Here is a 21,666-nt window from a genome sequence, read left to right as displayed (position 1 = left end):
ATCCCTCCATCTCCACACCTGAGGTGGTAATGCGGTATCCGAGGAAGGAGATGGACTATTGGAAAAACAAACACTTTTCTGCCTTGGCATGAAGGTCATTTTCCAACAGTCGGGCCAGTACTTTGCGAACCAGGGACACATGCTCGGCACGCGTAGCGGAATACACCAGAATGTCATCGATGTAGACCACTACACCGCGACCAAGCATGTTCCGAAACACATCGTTCACAAAGGACTGGAAGACGGATGGAGCATTCATCAAACCGTAAGGCATCACCCCGTGGTTGTGCTGAACGCTGTCTTCCACTCGTCCCCCTCTCGGACATGCACCAGGTTGTACGCACTCCGGAGATCTAATTTGGTGAAGAAGCACGCCCCATGCATTGACTCGATCACCGAAGGAATGAGGGGGAGAGGATAACTAAATTGTATCGTCCCCTTGTTCAGTAATCGATAACCAACGCAAGGGCGCAGACCGCCGTCTTTCTTCTTCACAAAAAAGAAACTTGAGGAGGCGGATTGGAGGGACGTATAAACCCCTGGTGCAGGGACTCGGGGACGTATGTCAACATAGCCTCCGTTTCAGCCTCTGACAGGGGATACACATGACTCCTGGGAGGCACAGCGTCTACCCAGAGGTTTATCGCGCAATCCCCAGCCCAATGAGGTGTTAACTTGGTCACCTGCGTTTTGGAAAATGTGTTCGCCAAATCGAGGTATTCGGGGGGAATGCGCACGGTGGAGGTACTGTCTGGACCTTCCAACGTGGTTGCACCAACGGAAACACAGAGACACCTACCCTGACACTCTCGAACAACCCCCCGTGAGAACCCTCTGCGGCCATGAAAAGGTGGGGTTGTGGAGTGCTAACCAAGGAATACCTAATAAAACAGGGAAAGCAGGAGACTCAATAACAAAAAAAGTGACTCGCTCATGATGAGTCTCGTGGTTAACCATAGTGACTGGTGCTGTAACTTCCCTAACAAACCCGGACCATAATGGTCGACTGTCAAGTGCTCTGATGGGGAGTGGAATGGATAGTAATGCCTTCATAGGCACTACATAAATGTGTTACAAAGCCTCTATAACCGTATGTCATGCTTTATAAAGGGTTAATAAATGTGGTATAACTGTGTGACATAAACACCAATGTCAAATGTGACATAACACACTATGTCGAATATTATATAAACGTGCTTTATAAAGGGTGACATGTTGTGCTGAAGGATGGCATACGCTCTAAAGTGAAGTCATGTTAGTCACATTACACCTAATCTCATTCCCAGACACTTCCGCCCAAATGTGTGGAAGGTCTGGTGGACCAACGCATCAAACTTGGCCTTCATTAGTTAGAGTTAGGTTGAAAATCTAATTTTAAGAAGATAAATTGTGGAAATGGGCTAGGTTTAGCCATAATTATGACTTTGTGGCTGTGTTAACTATTGACAAATACTTTACTCAGTAAGGTCACTGCCATAGAATTCTATGGTCACTCCAACTTTGAATGGTTGATATCCCAAGCTTTTACCCTCAGAACCCAGGTTTGCCCTCAGAACAGCCTCCATTCATCGGGGCATCAACTCTACAAGGTGTCGAAATTGTTCCACAGGGATGCTGGCCCATGTTGACGCCAATGCTTTCCACAGTTGTGTCAAGTTGGCTTGATGTCCTTTTGCTGGTGGACCATTCTTGAAACTGTTGAGCGTGGAAAAACCCACCAGCGTTGCAGTTCTTGGCACAAACTACTACCATACCCTGTTCAAAGGCACTTACATATTTTGTCTTTCCCATTCACCCTCTGAATGACACACATACACAATCCATGTCTCAATTGTTTCAAGGCTTAAAAATCCTTATTTAACCTGTCTCCTCCCCTTCATCTACACTGATTGAAGTGGATTTAACAAGTGACATCAATAAGAGAGCATAGCTTTCACCTGGTGTTCTTAATGTTCTGTATACTAAGTGTATGTGCTGTGTGCGCAATAGCCTGGGGACGACGTTACACCAAGAAACACTTACCTTGATGAAAGCCCCCAACATACGGAAATGGAAGGTGGCTTTCTTCTGGAACCAAGTTACATGTTCCTCAGTACATAAATGCACATAACAATATAACGAGTCATACCGTGCAGTGCTGGGCCCAGTCAGGTCATTGACACATTCACCCACTCCCCCGCTAAAAGATCAGCAACAAAACGTTGGCACCATTGTAACAGGTTGTAATCATGCCCTGGTCTCCAGCATGGGAACAGAAGAGGATAACCTGGTAATGTAATCTCAGGTTGGACTACTTCAAATAATCTTGGCTCTGACACACACACACACACACGAACACAAGCTTTGCAGGTCCATCAACCCATTTAAATACCTTTCACACCCTACAGTAGCCTGTGGATCATGAGAGAACCTTCATAAATCAGCAGAACATTAATAACCTATTTATTGATGCTTCATGTAGTGTCCTGTAATACTTCGTTTGAAGTGAGACACCTTCGATCATTCGTAACACATACATAAAGGCGTAATGATGTAAAATCAAATGTATTAACACATAGGGAATTATCACTAACAACTAAAACAAATAAACATTAAAGTCATGTTTAAACCATAAATGTCCATTTTTTTTTTTTTTTTTTTTTTTTACAATACAAATACATTAAGTTTAAAAAAGTCCAGCAATGCAATTACATTGTGCTACAGAAACACTGCTAACCAAACAACAGTGCAGGGCATGTGCACTGTATTAAAGGGCAACTACACTCAACATTTTAAGTTTCTTAGATTTTTCCCAGACCTCAAATGTTGTCCAGAAAAAAAATTGGGGAAATCTGAAACCTGGAAAAACAAAACAGAGAAAACGGAATTTGGAGAAATAAAACAGAATTAGGCAAAACAACATTTTGGGGAAAGATAAGGTCAGATCCAATATTGACTATGCACCCAAGAGAGAAAGAGGTTGGGCCATCCTATAAATGTTTTAGAGTGATATAATATAATATATACAATTTAGCAGACGCTTTTATCCAAAGCGAGTTACAGTCATGCGTGCATCCATTTTTACGTATGAGTGGTCCCGGGAATAGAACCCACTATCTTGGCTTTGCAATGCTCTACCAAGATAAATGTCAAGTTTATAAATGCTTTGTGAAGACTCAATTTCATATGATCTATAAAGCTTTTATTAAGCGGTGCTTATGCCACCCTTTATACAACATACAGTGCATTCGGAAAGTATTCAGACCCCTTGACTTTTCCACATTTTTTTTACATTACAGCCTTATTCTAAAATGGATTAAATAAAAATAAAAACATCAGAAATCTACACACAATACCCCATAATGAAAAATTGAAAACAGTTTTTTTTTTTTATATTTGCACATTGGACTCCATCATTCTTAAATGGAAGAAGTTTGGAACCACCAAGACTCTTCCTAGAGCTGGCCGGCCGGACAAACTGAGCAATCGGGGGAAAACGGCCTTGGTCAGGGAGGTGACCAAGAACCCAACGGTCACTCTGACAGAGCTCCAGAGTTCCTCTGTGGAGATGGTTGTCCTTTTGGAAAGTTCTCCCATCTCTGCAGCACTCCGCCAATCAGGCCTTTATGCTAGAGTGGCCAGACGGAAGCCACTCCTCAGTAAAAGGCACATGACAGCCCGCTTGGAGTTTGCCAAAAGGCACCTAAAGATTCTCAGACCATGAGAAACAAGATTCTCTGGTCTGATGAAACCAAGATTGAACTCTTTGGCTTGAATGCCAAGTGTCACGTCTGGAGGAAACCTGGCACCATCCCTACGGTGAAGTATGGTGGTGGCAGCATCATGCTGTGGGGATGTTTTTCAGCGGCAGGGACTTTGGCACCAGTCAGGATCGAAGGAAAGATGAACGGAGCAAAGTACAGAGAGATCCTTGATGAAAACCTGCTCCAGAGCGCTCAGTATCTCAGACTGGGGTGAAGGTTCACCTTCCAACAGGACAACAATCCTAAGCACACAGCCAAGACAGTGCAGGAGTGGCATCTCTGAATGTCCTTGAATGGCCCAGCCAGAGCCCGGACTTGAACCCGATCGAACATCTCTGGAGAGACCTGAAAATAGCTGTGCAGCGATGCTCCCCATCCAACCTGACAGAGCTTGAGAGGATCTGCAGAGAAGAATTGGAGAAACTCCCCAAATACAGGTGTGCCAAGCTTGTAGCGTCATACCCAAGAAGACTCAAGGCTGTAATCGCTGCCAAAGGTGCTTCAACAAAGTACTGAGTAAACGGTCTGAATACTTATGTAAATGTGATATTTCTATTAGAAAATAAATTACAAACCTGTTTTTGCTTTGTCATTAAGGGGTATTGTGTGTAGATTTAATAAGGCTGTAACGTAACCGAAAGTTGAAAAAGTCAATGGGTCTGAATACTTTCCGAATGCACTGTATGTTTTATGTCATATTTGACATAGTGGGTTATGTCACATTTGAAATTGGTGATTATGTCACACAGTTATGCCACATTTATGAACCCTATATGGAGCATGACATACAGTTATAGATGATTTGTGACACATTTATGTAGTGTTTATGAAGGCTTTATGAAGCCTTTATAAGCTGCACATCATTTAAAGCGGTTTCAAATTGGTTGCATGGCCTCATCTAAAGTGTGGGCGATTTATACTTTATAAATACTGAGCAGTGTAATTTCTCAGAAAAAGATGGACATGCCATTGGTAGACATTCCATCAGTACCTGATTCTCGTTAAAGACTGACTCCAGCTATGTTTTTTATTTTTCCTGTTGAAAATATACCTGCTGGAGCGCAGACTACGGGTGGGTGTTGCTATGGTGACCAATGAGCTAAGATAAGGCGGGGATTTGCCTAGCAGTGATTTAGAGATGACCTGGAGCCAGTGGGTTTGGCGACGAATATGTAGTGAGGGCCAGCCAACGAGAGCGTACAGGTCACAATGGTGGGTAGTGTATGGGGCTTTGGTGACAAATAGATACTGTGATAGACTACATCCAATTTGCTGAGTAGAGTGTTGGAGGCTATTTTGTTAATGACATCACCGAAGTCAAGGATCGGTAGGATAGTCAGTTTTACGAGGGCATGTTTGGCAGCATGAGTGAAGGAGGCTTTGTTGCAAAATAGGAAGCCGATTCTAGATTTAACTTTGGATTGGAGATGCTCAATGTGAGTCTGGAAGGAGAGTTTACAGTCTAACCAGACACCTAGGTGTTTGTAGTTGTCCACATATTCTAAGTCAGACCCTTCAAGAGTAGTGATTCTAGTCGGGCGGGCGGGTGCAAGCAGCGTTCGATTGAAGAGCATGCATTTAGTTTTACTAGCATTTAAGAGCAATTGAAGCTCGTTTGGAGGTTTGTTAACGAGGTTTGTTAACGTCTCCCGAGTGGCGCAGTGGTCTAAGGCACTGCATCGCAGTGCTAGCTGTGCCACTAGAGATCCTGGTTCGAATCCAGGCTCTGTCGTAGCCGGCCGCGACCGGGAGACCCATGGGGCGGCGCACAATTGGCCCAGGGTAGGGGAGGGAATGGCCGGCAGGGGATGTAGCTCAGTTGGTAGAACATGGCGTTTGCAACGCCAGGGTTGTGGGTTCGATAAAATAATGTATGTGCTAACTGTAAGTCGCTCTGGATAAGAGCGTCTGCTAAATGACTAAAATGTAAATGTAAATGTTAACACAGTGTCCAATGAAGGGCCAGATGTATACAAAATTGTGTCGTCTGCGTAGAGGTGGATCTGAGAGTCACCAGCAGCAAGAGCGACATCATTGATATACATAGAGAATAGAGTCGGCCCGAGAATTGAACCCTGTGGCACCCCCATAGAGACTGCCAGAGGTCCAGACAACAGGCCCTCTGAATTGACACATTGAACTCTATCTGAGAAATAGTTGGTGAACCAGGCGAGGCAGTCATTTGAGAAACCAAGTCTGCCAATAAGAATGCAGTGATTGACGGAGGCGAAAGCCTTGGCCAGGTCGATGAAGACGGCTGCACAGTACTGTCTTTTCTCGATCATGGTTATAATATCGTTTAGGACCTTGAGCGTGGCTGAGGTGCACCCATGACCAGCTCGGAATCCAGATTGCATGGCGGAGAAGGTACGGTGGGATTCGAAATGGTCGGTGATCTGTTTGTTAACTTGGCTTTCAAATACTTTAGAAAGGCAGGGCAGGATGGATATAGGTCTGTAACAGTTTGGATCTAGAGTGTCACCCCCTTTGAAGAGGGGGATGACCGTGGCAGCTTTCCAATCTCTGGGTATCTCAGATGATACGAAAGAGAGGTTGAACAGGCTGGTAATAGGGGTTGCGACAATTTCGGCGGCTAATTTTAGAAAGAAAGGGTCCAGATTGTCTAGCCCAGCTGATTTGTAGGGGTCCAGATTTTGCAGCTCTTTCAGAACATCAGCTATCTGAATTTGGGTGAAGGAGAAGCGGGGGGGGCATGGGCAAGTTGCGGTGGAGGGTGCAGAGCTGGTGGCCGGGGTAGGGGTAGTCAGGTGGAAAGCATGGCCAGCCGTAGCAAAATGCTTGTTGAAATTTTCGATTATCGTAGATTTATTGGTAGTGACAGTGTTTCCTAGCCTCAGTGCAGTGGGCAGCTGGGAGCAGGTGCTCTTATTCTCCATGGACTTTACCGTGTCCCAAACATTTTTGGAGTTAGTGATACAGGAGGCAAATTTCTGTTTGAAAAAGCTAGCATTTGCTTTCCTAACTGATTGTGTATATTGTTTCCTGACTTCCCTGAAAAGTTGCATATCGCGGGGGCTGTTCGATGCTAATGCAGTACGCCACAGGATGTTTTTGTGCTGGTCAAGGACAGTCAAGTCTGGGGAGAACCAGGGGCTATATCTGTTCTTAGTTCTGAATTTTTTGAATGGGGCATGCTTATTTAAGATTGAGAGGAAAGCACTTTTAAAGAACAACCAGGTATCCTCTACTGACGGAATGAGGTCAATATCCATCCAGGATACCCGGGCCAGGTCAATTAGAAAGGCCTGCTCGCTGAAGTGTTTTAGGGAGCGTTTGACAGTGATGAGGGGTGGTCGTTTGACCGCTGACCCATTACGGACGCAGGCATTGAGGCATTGATCGCTGAGATCCTGGTTGAAGACAGCGGAGGTGTATTTAGAGGGTAAGTTAGTCAGGATGATATCTATGAGGGAGCCCATGTTAACTGATTTAGGGTTGTACCTGGTAGGTTCCTTGATAATTTGTATGAGATTGAGGGCATCTAGTTTAGTTTGTAGGACGGCCCGGATGTTAAGCATTTCCCAATTTTGGTCACCAAGCAATATGAACTCTGAGGATAGATGGGGGGCAATCAATTCACATATGGTGTCCAGGGCACAGCTGAGGGCTCATGGGGGTCTTTAGCAAGCGGCAACAGTGAGAGACATATTTCTGGAAAGGTGGATTTTTAGAAGTAGAAGCTAAAGTAGAAGATCTGCAAGTTGTTTATGTCTGGCATATACTAGCTACAAGGTCGTTAAAAGATTATGCTAACCAACCGCATTTACCTGTGGTATCATGATGCCTGATCACATGATTTGTAGTAGACCTGCACCTACTAGCTAGACTTTATCATAGATAGAAGTAGGGTTACTGATAAAAATCTTTGGCTTTATGTTTATGTAGTTATTTGCTTTTGTTTCAGGTCATCCCCACCCCCTTTGCACTTGGCTACTAAGTACATTGTCTATGAAGAATGTCTTCTGCAGTTATTCTGTTCCTGACGTGTATTTTCCTGGACCTGTAGCCTTGATAAAACCACCGTAAGCACCCTACTCATTGCACATGTGTCAGCCACAGCATTCAGGGGTGTACATCTTTACTCACTTACCAATATTCAGCTTGGTGTTTATGTAATCTACATTTCATTGGTTTCTGATGGCCTGCCTTTTTCCAGTTCCTCTCAGCGCTGCAGGTAAAGACTATCTGCGCATCAACATACTACAACCATCTCAGCAAACTGCTAAATCCCACCATCTATTAGCAGTGGAAGACTGACCAGAGGGCCCTCATTCAGCTGGCTTAAGAGCAACATTCTGTGACATTTGGTGGGGACATGAGAGCTGACACACCAGGTAGGCACCACATGTACCACACTACTATATATCACAAGGTCTTTATGATTTGCCCTTGTAGAGCAAGCTTTTTCAAACTCGGTCCTGTGGCCCCCCCTGGTAGAGCTCTGCTTTCTGACCCGAGCCCGACGGGCCCCATTATTATACAGTGGGTTAAGGCCGGGTAGGGCCTTTTTTCATCAATATCTAGGGTATGGGCAGGGCTCGGGTATCACTAAATTGATCACAAAATGTTTTACGCTGAGCCATTTGCGCGTGCTCATCTGCGCAGCACAGTCATATCTGACAAAGATCATAACATGGTGTCAGAAGTGCTTCAGCCTCATCAAATATAAAACAGGAGAGATTATTTCAAAGAAAAAATATAATGTTCCATGAGTTTTGTTCGAGTTTAGAGTGAAAAGTAACTAACAGCTAACTGCTCTCTCATGTCTCATCATTGAGCAGAGCAGCCCAAGCGGAGCCGTTGCTTTGGATTCTCAGACTCAGAGCACCATGAGCAGAGCGGATGCAGAGCGAGCTGCACGCAGAGAGCGAGTGACAGACAGAGAGGAGCAGATAATTGATTTACTAATGGAGGAAGTTATTTCTGATTTCAAGTTTCGGTAAGGGCCTCAAACTTGGCAGAATAAACTGGGTAGGGTAGGGCCAGAACGTCATGTACATGGGTAGGGCTCGGGCATAAAATGCATGCCCGTGCAGGGCTCCACCCCCTGGATGTACGTTTTGGATTTTGCCCTAGCACTGATTCAAATAACCACCTATTCATCAAGCTTTGATGATTTGAATCAGCTTTGCAGTGCTAGGAAGAAAAAAAGGGGACCCGGGGGGTCCCCTAAATTAGCTAGCTTGCTTGTTTATTGGCAAATCATCATAACATTTGATAAATCATGTGAGATTTGAGACTGTGTAACAAACCCGGAGGACTTTTCTGCGCTCATCAATCCTGGAGTTACAGAAACATTCTTCCATGTCCCAAAAATAAACTGAAGGAAGCAGCCCATACCTGCTAGACTGAATGGACAGCTGTCTATCGAGTAAGTTACATTATTCTTACTTGTCCAAGCACAAAGTAACAAAATATAAAGAAGATCATCTATTGATAACGTTTGTTTTTTTGTAATTGCACTCTGATCAAATCAAATTGTTTCTTGTTATTCGATTATTTGTATCTAGCTACTCATGAATAACAACTAGTTTGTTCTCAGTCAATACAGGTTGGTTGCATAACAACTGGTGTTTGAGTGGGCACTGAAGGGAGAGAGACTGGGACGAGGGAACAGAAGAGTCTTGCATGTGTTTGTGCAATATATTCCTCACCGACAGGAGTCTACATGGGATTCAAGGAGGCAGAGGATTTAATGGACCTGTTGTAATTACATAGGGTGTCCAATCAAAAACGCATATTTTGAACAATGGCTAAAATAAGATGTTAATTGTGTAGATAATCCTATAAGAAAACCAATGGTCCAAACCTCATGTCTCTATCATAATCCGTTACAAACCTATTGGAGTTTTTACTATTGTAGAATGGAAATAAATAAAAGCTTAAATAAATAATTCTCTCTACTATTATTCTGACATTACACATTCTTAAAATAAAGTGGTGATCCTAACTGACCTAAGACAGGGAATCTTTACCAGGATTAAATGTCAGGAATTGTGAAAAACTGAGTTTAAATGTTTTTGGCTAAGGTGTATGTAAACTTATGACTTCAACTGTATAAGCTGGAAGTAGAGGCCTAAGAGTTGTTGTTCAGTAGTTTACTCCATTTAGGGAAGGGGTGGTGGGGTTAGAAAGTAATAAAGGGAAATATAAATAAGGATATGTATATATATATATATATATATATATATATATGTATGTATATGTATTTATATGTATGTGTATATGTATGTATGTATGTCTTGAATGGCGCCGGAGAAGATGGCTGCCGTTTTACAGCACTCGAACCAATTGTACTATTATGTGTGTTTTTCCGCGTTATTTGTAATTTATTTTGTACATAATGTTTCTGCCATAGTCTCTTATAACCAAAAAGAGTCGGACGCGAAGGATATCCTACAGACACCCGACAAGGCCCAAATCCCCGTCATCCGCATGAGAAAGAGACAGAGATATCGTGGACGTAGGTCGGGGTGCCTTGTAAGGAACCGACGGCGAGCAAGTAAACTGCCTCTTCCATCAATCCTATTAGCCAATGTTCAGTCATTTGAAAATAAATTAGATGACCTACGATTATGGTTATCCTACCAACGGGACATTAAAAACTGTAGTATATTATGTTTCACCGAGTCGTGGCTGAACGACGACATGAACAACATTCAGCTAGCGGGCTATATACGCTACATCGGTAGGATAGAACGGTTGACTCCGGTAAGACAAGGGGTGGCGGTCAGTCTATATTTGTAAACAACAGCTGGTGCGCAAAATCAAATACTAAGGAAGTCTCGAGGTTTTGCTCGACTGAGGTAGAGTATCTTATGATAAGCTGTAGACCACACTATTTACCAAGAGAGTTTTCATCTATATTTTTTCATAGCTGTCTATTTACCACCACAAACCAATGCTGGCATTAAGATTGCACTGAATGAGCTGTATAAGGCCATAAGTGAACAGGAAAATGCTCATCCAGAGGCAGCGCTCCTAGTGGCCGGGGACTTTAATGCAGGGAAACTTAAATCAGTTCTACCTAATTTCTACCAGCATGTTAAATGTGCAACCAGTGGAAAAAAAGCTCTAGACCACCTTTACTCCACACACAGAGATGCATACAAAGCTCTCCCTCGCCCTCCATTTGGCAAATCTGACCATAACTCTATCCTCCTGATTCCTGCTTATAAGCAAAAACTAAAGCAGGAAGCACCAGTGACACGGGAAAATAAAAAAGTGGTCAGATGACGCAGATGCTAAGCTACAGGACTGTTTTGCTAGCACAGACTGGAATATGTTCCGGGATTCTTCAGATAGCATTGAGGAGTACACCACATCAGTCACTGGCTTCATCAATAATTTCCAGTACGTACATACCCCAACCAGAAGCCATGGATTACAGGCAACATCCGCACTGAGCTAAAGGGTATAGCTGCCGCTTTCAAGGAGCGGGACTCTAACCCGGACGCTTATAAGAAATCCCGCTATGCCCTCCGACAAACCATCAAACAGGCAAAGAGTCAGTACAGGACTAAGATTGAATCGTACCACACCGGCTCTGATGATCGTCGGATGTGGCAGGGCTTGAAAACTATTACAGACTACAATGGGAAGCACAGCCGCAAGCTGCCCAGTGACAAAATACTTCCAGACGAGCTAAATCACTTCTATGCTCGCTTTGAGGCAAGCAACACTGAAGCATGCATGAGAGCTCCAGCTGTTCTGGATGACTATGTGATCACGCTCTCCGTAGCCAATGTGAGTAAGACTTTTAAGCAGGTCAACATTCACAAGGCCGCAGGGCCAGACGGATTACCAGGACGTGTATTCCGAGCATGTGCTGACCAACTGGCAAGTGTCTTCACTGACATTTGCAACATGTCCCTGACTGAGTCTGTAATACCAACATGTTTCAAGCAGACCACCATAGTCCCCGTGCCCAAGGACACTAAGATAACCTGCCTAAATGACTACCGACCCGTAGCACTGACGTCTGTAGCCATGAAGTGCTTTGACAGGCTGGTAATGGCTCACATCAACACCATTATCCCAGAAACCCTAGACCCACTCCAATTTGCATACCGCCCCAACAGATCCACAGATGATGCAATCTCTATTGCACTCCACACTACCCTTTCCCACCTGGACAAGAGGAACACCTACGTGAGAATGCTATTCATTGACTACAGCTCAGCATTCAACACCATAGTGCCCTCAAAGCTCATCACTAAGCTAAGGATCCTGGGACTAAACAACTCCCTCTGCAACTGGATCCTGGACTTCCTGACGGGCCGCCCCCAGGTGGTAAGGGTAGGTGGTAAGGGTAGGTAACAACACATCTGCCACACTGATCCTCAACACGGCGGCCCCTCAGGGGTGCGTGCTCAGTCCCCTCCTGTACTCCCTGTTCACCCATGACTGCATAAGCAGGCACGATTCCAACACCATCATTAAGTTTGCCGACGACACAACAGTGGTAGGCCTGATCACCGACAACGATGCGACAGCCTATAGGGAGGAGGTCAGAGACCTGGCCTTGTGGTGCCAGGATAACAACCTCTCCCCCAACGTGACCAAGAAAAAGGAGATGATTGTGGACTACAGGAAAAAAAAGAGGACTGAGCACGCCCCCATTCTCATCAACGGGGTTGTAGTAGAACACGTTGAGCGCTTCAAGTTCCTTGGTGTCCACATCACCAACAAACTATCATGGTCCAAACACACCAAGACAGTCGTGAATAGGGCACGACAAAGCCTATTCCCCTCAGGAGACTGAAAAGACTTGGCATGGGTCCTCAGATCCTCAAAAAATTCTACAGCTGCACCATCGAGAGCATCCTGACTGGTTGCATCACTACCTGGTATGGCAACTGCTCGGCCTCTGACCGCAAGGCACTACAGAGGGTAGTGTGTACGGCCCAGTACATCACTGGGGCCAAGCTTCCTGCCATCCAGGACCTCTATACCAGGCGGTGTCAGAGGAAGGCCCTCAAAATTGTCAAAGACTCCAGCCACCCTAGTCATCAACTGTTCTCTCTGCTACCGTACGGCAAGCAGTACCGGAGTGCCAAGTCTAGGTCCAAAAGGCTTCTCAACAGCTTCTACCCCCAAGCCATAAGACTCCTGAACAGCTAATCATGGCTACCCAAACTATTTGCACTGCCCCCCCACCCCCACCCCCACCCCATATTTTTACGCTGCTGCTACTCTGTTAATTATTTATGCATAGTCACTTAAACTCTACCAACATGTACATATTACCTCAACTACCTCACCTAGCCGGTAACCCCGCACATTGGCTCTGCACCGGTACCCCGCTGTATATATAGCCTCCCTACTATTATTTTATTTTACTTCTGCTCTTTTTTTCTCAACACTTTTTTGTTGTTGTTTTATTTTACTTTTTTTATTAAAAAATAAATGCATTGTTGGTTAAGGGCTGTAAGTAAGCATTTCACTGTAATGTCTACCCTTGTTGTATTCGGCGCATGTGGTCAATAAAATTTGATTTGATTTGATTTGATTTATTATATATATATATATATATATATATATATATATATATATATATATATATATATATATGTATATATATGTATGTGTATTTGTGTATATATTAGGGCTGTCAAAAATAGCGCGTTAACGACGTTAATTAGTTGTTTGCTGTTAATTACGTCAATTTTTTTAACGCATTTCACGCATGCGCAGTGTGACAAATTATTCAGGTCAGGAAAGTGGTTGGGAGCTAGAGGCGAGATGGAGCAAGGTGAGCAAAGTGGGCCTATTGACGGATTCAAATATAAAAAGAATGATGATGGTACAGTTAACAAGTACAAGGTTATTTGCAAGATTTGTAAGAAGGAGTTTCAATTTCACCGGAGCTGTTCAAGCTTGAAGTACCATGTCAACGCCAAACATGCGTTTGCTGGGCCGTCAGATTCAGCAAGTGGTTTGCGCCAGACCACGCTGAATGTTTGCAGGCAATTAACAAAATCAACCTCAGATAATTTGACCAACACAATAGCAAAATGGATTGCAAAGGATTGTAGACCCATTAGCATTGTAGAAGACTCAGGTTTCCTTGATGTTTTGCAAGTGGCGTCTCAAGACTCATTCTATAAGCCACCGTCAAGAAAAAAATGGTTAGGATTCAGGTGTAATTGCAAATAGTGAATAATCATGATTAATCCACTGAAAATTCTGATTAATTTGATTAAAAATTTTAATCATTTGACAGCCCTAGTATATATATATATATATATATTTATATATATATATATATATATATATGATATATATACAGTTGAAGTCGGAAGTTTACATACACCTTTGCCAAACACATTTAAACACATTTAAAAAGTAAAAATTCCCTGTTTTAGGTCAGTTAGGATTACCACTTTTTTTTAAGAATGTGAAATGTCAGAATAATAGTAGAGATAATTATTTTAGCTTTTATTTCTTTCATCACATTCCCAGTGGGTCAGAAGTTTACATACACTCAATTAGTATTTGGTAGCATTGCCTTTAAATTGTTTAACTTGGGTCAAATGTTTCGGGTAGCCTTCCACAAGCTTCCCACAATAAGTTGGGTGAATTTTGGCCCATTCCTCCTGACAGAGCTGGTGTAACTGTAAACTAAAGTGCTACCCCACCAATCATTATTTACTTCTCTTTGTCTCTTTCTCCAAACGTTGTATTATTCAAACTCCCCTTAGTCTTAGCAAGGCCACAACAGATTTACCTTTTATTGATGCATACCAACTAGCTTCCCTGTTTACCTCAAAAACACTCACACGCAGCAAGCACACACACACACACACACACACACACACACACACACACACACACACACACACACACACACACACACACACACACACACACACACACACAGACAAACAAACACACACACACAGACAAACACACACACACACACTGGCCCCTGCTACCTCTCTTATGGTTCTGCGTCAGCATGTATTTGTATTCACCAGAGGAGCATGTAAAACAGTGATCGCTGTCTTGGTCCAAATTTTAATGAACACTCAGAACTTAGAATTTAACGCACTTTATCCTGCAGTTGAACTTTCTGAGGTGAAATGGTGGTGTGTGTGTGTGCACATGTGTGTGTTTGTATCTGTGTGTGTGACTGTTTGCTTGTTTGTGTGTGGGTGTGCGTGCGTGCGTGCGTATTTGTGTGTGTGTAATCATGGTGAACCAGAAGGTAGATACTGAGATTTTACATGTAATCTAGTCTTGCAACAGCGAGGCTTGGAGAGTGAACTTTGGAAGGTCATCCACAAGTAAATTGAGGGGCCTCGTTTTGCATAAAACTCTGAGACGGATGTGTGACAAGGCCGCTTACCAGGTAAGTCCGCTGACGGGCTCCCATCACCTCTTATTACCACCGCCCACGCCAGAAGTGTCAGACGCTATCTCTAAGCATACGCTAACTTCCCCGCCATATGAAAGCAGGTGACAGACAGAGCTACTCACACGACCCTCCTCCATCCTCCTCCATCTTCCGTTATGACTGGGAAAATGATGTGGAAAGATAGAATAACAAAGAGCAGGGTTTGGATAGGCATTCACAGAACCAGGGAACAATTAGGGGTGTATTTTTCCTCTTGTCGTCCCGTGGGTGTGGGGGTGGTGGAGGGTTGGGGGCATTTAAGTAGTTTCAGAGAGACATCCTGCACCTGTATGATATCCCCCTCCCCCCCTCTCATCTGACAAACGGGGTGATGTGGGAGTGTGAAAATAACCTCTCTTTAACCTCTGACCTCTGACCTTCTCGCCATAAGAAAGTGTAAAACGGTTGGCAGTGGAAGACATGGCCTTACACAAGATGAAGGGAGAAAGAGTGAAGAAAAAAGAAAAGGAAAACCGTAGTTACGCTGATGCGTTATGAGTCCTGGGGTTGAAATGTGATACCTGTGTGACACTTATTTAGAATCATGCTCAGGAATGACTGAAAAAGCCTGTTATTTTATCTCGCCTTGTTACAAGATTCTTGAAGATTGCACAGAAAGCAGAATTACTCACATTTCTCAATCCTATACTTTTATTCTGGTATTAGAGCACTCCTGGGCCTTCTCAGTTGTTTTGATCAGAGCAGAAAGGCACAGTGTGAAGCAATGTGCCTGTATGTTACCAGTAGGTGCAGCTGTAGTTCAACCCATAGAGAGAGAGAGAGAGAGAGAGAGAGAGAGAGAGAGAGAGAGAGAGAGAGAGAGAGAGAGAGAGAGAGAGAGAGAGAGAGAGAGAGAGAGAGAGAGAGGAATACTCAATGTTCCACATGACATTTGCTTGCATTCATGCTGGTTATTATATAGGCTTTTTAGGCTTGTTATATGGGCTTGTTCAATTTGATTACAATCAAACTTGATCTGCATAAAATCACCTGCTAAATGACTTATTAGAAACATTAGAGAAAAAAGGTCTCTCAACAGATTCAGCACTGTCCTCGACTAAACAAAGGTCTTACATTGTGTTCAGTAGAACCCGGTGTGTTAGTGCTGGGCTAGAGAAAAAGCCTGCACACCCCTAGCTTCTGCAGGACCAAGGTTGGTTACCACTGTAGTATCTCTGAGGTCATACAGTATTTTTTCCAGAGTGTATGCTGAGTGAGGGAGAGAGATTGCAGGCGCTGTTTGATTAGTCCATGTAAGCACAGTCAGGACATCTCAATTAACACACCTTCAGTCGCTCGGGAGACCAGAGAAATTCAGATCTCAGGGCTCTGTGGCATCTGGAGCTCTAGTTTCTCTGTTTGTTTGGTCGTTGTTGTTTCTTACCACTGTATCTAACCTAATCAAATCAACGTTTATCTGTCATGGGCACAGGACACAGCAGGTGTAAAACAGTACAGTGAAATGTTTACTTGCAAGCTATTTCCCAACAATTAAGTATTTAATATCAAGGTAAGAGGAAATAGAATGAAGTAAAAAACTCAAGAAATAAGAAAAACACGAGAATGTAAGCTATATACAGAGTCAGTGCCAGTACCATAATTTCAATATGAAGGGATACTTGAGTAGTTGAGGTAGATATGTACATGTAAGCAGGGGTAAAATAGTGACTTAGATAATAATAACAATAATAACAATAATAACAATAATAATAAATAATAGCAGCAAAATGACTAGTTGCAGGAAAGTGACTGGTGGCAGGATAAAAAATAAATAAATAAAATAATAATCAATAGGAGCAGCGAAGTGGTGAGTGGGTGTGTGCATGGTGATTTCTGTGTGTGTGTTTCACACACACACACACACACACACACACACACACACACACACACACACACACACACACACACACACACACACACACACACAGAGTGACAGGTGTGTTAGTTTATGGGTAGAGACCTGAGAGTGTGCATAGAATCAGTGCAGGTAGTCAGTGCAGATAGTCCATTGGTGAGGGTGGGCAGCCATTGTTTAGCTGTTCAACCAAAATGCTCTTACAGTCTCACTGCAGAATTAGATGTTTATCAACGTTTCTCCAAACGTCAAATTTCGAAGTTGCTCGAAATGTCAAATTTCGAAGTGTTTTTGACACCCTGGGTTGCTCCTACTGCTCTGTATCGTTCAATATCTCCAAATGTTAAATTTCGAAGTTAAGGGTTAAGTTTAGGTACTCATTTCGAATGGTTAAGGTAAGGGTTAAGGTTTGGGATCAAAACATAAAAAACAAACAAAAAAACTATGTCCATCACTGGGATCGAACACGCAACCTTCTGATCTTGACTCTGGATCAGAAGGTTGTGTATTCAACCCCAGTGGTGGACACTGTTTTTATTAAATTTGATGGTAATAGCGCTCACTGTTGCCCCTAGTGGCCAGTTTTGAACGCATTTTCTGACGTCCTCAGGACATGGATAGACTTCCAATTTCGAAGTCAATCTTGAACGATCTCCCTGGTTCAACATTCTTACTGCTTGGGGGTAGAAGCTGTCTTGGAGCCTGTTGGTCCGAGACCTGACACTCTGGTACCACCTGCCGGACGGTAGCAGAGAGAACAGTCCATGGCAGGGGTGGACAAGGAAGTATGGCTGTACTTACAACTGTCAGAAGATTACTAAAACAAAGAGACTTGAGACTAGTCGTCCAACTAGTTGTCTGAACAGGTCCGCTTCCTGTGGGCAGAAACACACTTCCTGTTTGACTGGCAGCCCCTCAGTCTCTGTTCTGCCGTGGAGGACTGTAGAGTAGGACTGTGTGAGTGAGTGTGTGTGTGTGTGTGCGTCCATGAGTATGTGTGTGTGTATGCATCAAAGTGTGTGTGTGCGTCCATATGTGTGTGTGTGTTATGCCTGGAGGACCATGGAGTGGTCTTAACTTCAGCCGTGATTAATACACCCATCACTTTGTAAACGCTGCCTGCCTGTCCCCTGGCCTCAGCCTCCACAGACTGGGCCAATGTTTGCCTTTCCCAAATACCCCTCCGTTTACAACAGCCCGGGGAAAAAATGAGCATTCTTTAATTTGATAATTAGTCTGTGGACTTTTTGGGGTGAAAGAAAAGGATTGGCCTCATTAGGTTTAATTGTCTAATTGTCTTTCATCTAAATAGCATGTAATTTTCGCTTCATGGATTATATAAATACCTTAAATGCACCTCGCTGTTATTTGTGTATCTGGTGAGTAGCCTCAAAATAAAAAGTCAGTATGGAGTGAGGGGTTGGATAGGGGGAGATGTGTGTGTTTGCGGCCGTGCGTGTGTGCGCACAAGCACGTCTGTCTGTGCATGTGTCGATGGGACACGGGAGAAAGGAGAATGGGGAGGGGAGAGTGAAGGGATAGAGAGGGAGCCAGAAAAGAGGAGGGAAGGAGGGGGGTGGGGGGCGTCACTCAAAGCTGAGCAGAGCAGTTGACATCTGCCCATTAATGACCCCATTGTTGTGATAGGTGTTAGCTTTAGCCCAGAGTGGGGCCATTGCAATCTAGCCCCTCACTGAAAGGATAGGGGGGACAATTAGTGGTGTGTGTGTGTGTCAATCAATCAATCAATCAATTGTATTTTATATAGCCCTTCTTACATCAGCTAATATCTCGAAGTGCTGTACAGAAACCCAGCCTAAAACCCCAAACAGCTAGTAATGCAGGTGTAGAAGCACAGTGGCTAGGAAAAACTCCCTAGAAAGGCGAAAGCCTAGGAAGAAACCTAGAGAGGAACCAGGCTATGAGGGGTGGCCAGTCCTCTTCTGGCTGTGCCGGGTGAAGATTATAACAGAACCATGCCAAGATGTTCAAAAATGTTCATAAGTGACAAGCATGGTCAAATAATAATCAGGAATAAATCTCAGTTGGCTTTTCATAGCCGATCATTAAGAGTTGAAAACAGCAGGTCTGGGACAGGTAGGGGTTCCATAACCGCAGGCAGAACAGTTGAAACTGGAATAGCAGCAAGGCCAGGCGGACTGGGGACAGCAAGGAGTCACCACGGCCGGTAGTCCCGACGTATGGTCCTAGGTGCTCAGGTCTCTCAGTTGGCTTTTCATAGCCGATCATTAAGAGTTGAAAACAGCAGGTCTGGGACAGGTAGGGGTTTCGTAACCGCAGGCAGAACAGTTGAAACTGGAATAGCAGCAAGGCCAGGCGGACTGGGGACAGCAAGGTGTCATCATGCCCGGTAGTCCTGACGTATGGTCCTAGGGCTCAGGTTCTCAGAGAGAAAGAGAGAACGAGAGAATTAGAGAGAGCATACTTAAATTCACACAGGACACTGGATAAGACAGGAGAAGTACTCCAGGTATAACCAACTAACCCCAGCCCCCCGACACATAAACTACTGCAGCATAAATACTGGAGGCTGAGACAGGAGCGGTCCGGAGACACTGTGGCCCCATCCGAAGAAACCCCCAGACAGGGCCAAACAGGAAGGATATAACCCCACCCACTCTGCCAAAGCACAGCCCCCGCACCACTAGAGGGATATCCTCAACCACCAACTTACAATCCTGAGACAAGGCCGAGTATAGCCCACAGAGGTCTCCACCACAGCACAAACCAAGGGGGGCGCCAACCCAGACAGGAAGATCACGTCAGTAACTCAACCCACTCAAGTGACGCACCCCTCCCAGGGACGGCATGAAAGAGCACCAGCAAGCCAGTGACTCAGCCCCTGCAACAGGGTTAGAGGCAGAGAACCCCAGTGGAGAGGGGAACCGGCCCGGCAGAGACAGCAAGGGCTGTTCGTTGCTCCAGAGCCTTTCCGTTCACCTTCACACTCCTGGGCCAGACTACACTCAATCATATGACCTACTGAAGAGATAAGTCTTCAGTAAAGACTTAAAGGTTGAGACCGAGTCTGCGTCTCTCACATGGGTAGGCAAACTGTTCCATAAAAATGGAGATCTATAGGAGAAAGCCCTGCCTCCCGCTGTTTGCTTAGAAATTCTAGGGACAATTAGGAGGCCTGCGTCTTGTGACCGTAGCGTACGTATTGGTATGTACGGCAGGACCAACTCCGAAAGATAGGTAGGAGCAAGCCCATGTAACGCTTTATAGGTTAACAGTAAAACCTTGAAATCAGCCCTTGCCTTAACAGGAAGCCAGTGTAGGGAAGCTAGCACTGGAGTAATATGATCAAATTTCTTGGTTCTAGTCAGGATTCTAGCAGCCGTATTTAGCACTAACTGAAGTTTATTTAGTGCTTTATCCGGGTAGCCGGAAAATAGAGCATTGCAGTAGTCTAACCTAGAAGTAACAAATGCATGGATTAATTTTTCTGCATCATTTTTGGACCGAAAATTTCTGATTTTTGCAATGTTACGTAGATGGAAAAAAGCTGTCCTTGAAACAGTCTTGATATGTTCGTCAAAAGAGAGATCAGGGTCAAGAGTAACGCCGAGGTCATTCACAGTTTTATTTGAGACGACTTTACAACCATCAAGATGAATTGTCAGATTTAACAGAAGATCTCTTTGTTTCTTGGGACCTAGAACAAGCATCTCTGTTTTGTCCGAGTTTAAAAGTAAAAAGTTTTCAGCCATCCACTTCCTTATGTCTGAAACACAGGCTTCTAGCGAGGGCAATTTTGGGGCTTCACCATGTTTCATTGAAATGTACAGCTGTGTGTCATCCGCATAGCAGTGAAAGTTAACATTATGTTTTCGAATAACATCCCCAAGAGGTAAAATATATAGTGAAAACAATAGTGGTCCTAAAACGGAACCTTGAGGAACACCGAAATGTACAGTTGATTTGTCGGAGGACAGACCATTCACAGAGACAAACTGATATCTTTCCGACAGGTAAGATCTAAACCAGGCCAGAACTTGTCCGTGTAGACCAATTTGGGTTTCCAGTCTCTCCAAAAGAATGTGGTGATCGATGGTGTCAAAGGCAGCACTAAGGTCTAGTAGCACGAGGACAGATGCAGAGCCTCGGTCTGACGCCATTAAAAGGTCATTTACCACCTTCACAAGTGCAGTCTCAGTGCTATGATGGGGTCTAAAACCAGACTGAAGCATTTCGTACACATTGTTTGTCTTCAGAAAGGCAGTGAGTTGCTGCGCAACAGCTTTTTCTAAAATTTTTGAGAGGAATGGAAGATTCGATATAGGCCGATAGTTTTTTATATTTTCCGGGTCAAGGTTTGGCTTTTTCAAGAGAGGCTTTATCACTGCTACTTTTAGTGAGTTTGGTACACATCCGGTGGATAGAGAGCTGTTTATTATGTTCAACATAGGAGGGCCAAGCACAGGAAGCAGCTCCTTCAGCAGTTTAGTAGGAATAGGATCCAGTATGCAGCTTGAAGGTTTAGAGGCCATGATTATTTTCATCATTGTGTCAAGAGATATAGTACTAAAACACTTAAGTGTCTCTCCCGATCCCAGGCCCTCGCAGACGTGCAGATCCAGGACAGCTAAGCCCTGGAGGAATACGCAGATTCAAAGAGGAGTCCG

The sequence above is a fragment of the Coregonus clupeaformis genome, chromosome 40 (assembly GCF_020615455.1).
Source record: "Coregonus clupeaformis isolate EN_2021a chromosome 40, ASM2061545v1, whole genome shotgun sequence".
Classification (NCBI taxonomy): Eukaryota; Metazoa; Chordata; class Actinopteri; order Salmoniformes; family Salmonidae; genus Coregonus; species Coregonus clupeaformis.
This window is presented reverse-complemented; position numbering follows the sequence as displayed.